The sequence below is a fragment of the Triticum dicoccoides genome, unplaced genomic scaffold (genome assembly GCF_002162155.2).
Source record: "Triticum dicoccoides isolate Atlit2015 ecotype Zavitan unplaced genomic scaffold, WEW_v2.0 scaffold164186, whole genome shotgun sequence".
Lineage (NCBI taxonomy): Eukaryota > Viridiplantae > Streptophyta > Magnoliopsida > Poales > Poaceae > Triticum > Triticum dicoccoides.
In genome coordinates this window covers 1-1,494 of record NW_021217510.1, presented here as the reverse complement: position 1 = coordinate 1,494, position 1,494 = coordinate 1, and the positions used below count along the sequence as shown (strand labels likewise).

Below are 1,494 nucleotides of genomic sequence, written 5' to 3'. Positions count from 1 at the left end.
TTTTTTTTATCATCTTTTTAGCCAAATTGAAAAGGATATTGTTGTCTCCTTGGGGACATCCGATAAAATTGGAATGATATAGAGAAGTTTAATATGGCCCCTGTGTAAGGATGACACACACACAAATTTGGAAAGAAAGAAAAATATATTTGGTCGTCCATGTTCATCACTATACACGCAACTGCAAGTGTTGGAACTGGACTACAACTGCATGCCCCCCAACGCGACTGTAACTGAGTTAGTAGGGGGCTGTTAGCCAGTTGCATGTCCATCACCAGACATGCAACTGCATGGACCCCAACACGGTTGCAACTTGGCTAGTAGGGGAGTTGTCGACTAGTTGCATGTTGGAATCCAATTGCAACCGCATGCCCCCAACGAGACTGCAACTGGGCTAGTAGGGGGTTGTCGACCAGCTGATGTCCATCACTAGGCGATGCAAGTGCAAGTGTTGAAACCCGGCTACAACTTGATGGCCCCCAACGCGACTCTAATTGAGCTAGTAGGGGGTTGTTGGCCAGCTGCATGTCCAACATGAGACATGCAACTGCCAGTGTTGGGACTCAACTTAAACTGCATGACCTTAGTGCAACAGCAACTGCGTAGCCCATAGTGCGACACCAACTAGGTCGATACGCGGTTTGTCAGCCAATTGCATGTCCATCCCTGGACATGCAGCTGGAAGTGTTGTAACCCGACAACAATTGTATAACTCCCAACACATCTGCAACTCATGGTGAGAGGGCATTGTCTTCGGTTACGTTTTCACAACATTTTTAAATGTTCTTGCATTTTCTTTCTTTTCTATTTTCATTTTTTGTTTTCAATTTTAAGACAAAACATGAATTTTTTTTAAATTGTGATCTTTTTTAAAATATGTGATTTTTGTAAAATTTTAATAATTGTGAACTCTTTTCAAATTTGCGATCAATTTTTGAATTCATGAGCAAATTTTCAAATTCATAAACATTTCTTAACTTTTTTTGTCCAATCGATACATACAAACACCACACACACCATGGGTGCAATATGTCTTTTTGTTTTTTATACATTTTCTTTTTTTTAGTATCACCACCTGGTTGCGCACGCGCGCACATCACACAAACACGTCGAATACGATGCGGTTGCATTTCCGTTGTTAGTGCGCAACTTAATTTAGAAAACTAGTGTACACAGTTTTCTTTTTTTACTACTTTTTGTTTGCTTTTTATTGGTTTGTTAGATAAAGGATTTTTTTAATGATACAAAATGATTCAACTCGTACTTCCTTTTCCTCCGGTGTTTTTTTCCCATTGTTTACCTTTTTCTTCAGCTTATGTGTACAAGTGAGCGAATATGTTTTGGTCCTCCCGATGGTTAGTCAACAAAACAAGAAAAATCACAAATAAATATACAAGAAAACCAAACAAATAGACAAAACACCCTAAAAAAATTATGCAGCAAGACAAGTCCATTGAAAAAATAAAAGAAGAAAATGGTAGAGAGAGAGAGAGA

The 1,494-nt window shown here is 38.8% G+C and overlaps 1 non-coding gene across 1 annotated transcript; it reads left to right on the top strand.

The window, feature by feature from the left end:
• Positions 1-43: 43 nt before the first annotated feature.
• LOC119344323 lies at positions 44-151 on the top strand. Its single transcript, XR_005166579.1, has one exon. It is a non-coding gene; the product is annotated as a U6 spliceosomal RNA (small nuclear RNA).
• Positions 152-1,494: the final 1,343 nt, after the last annotated feature.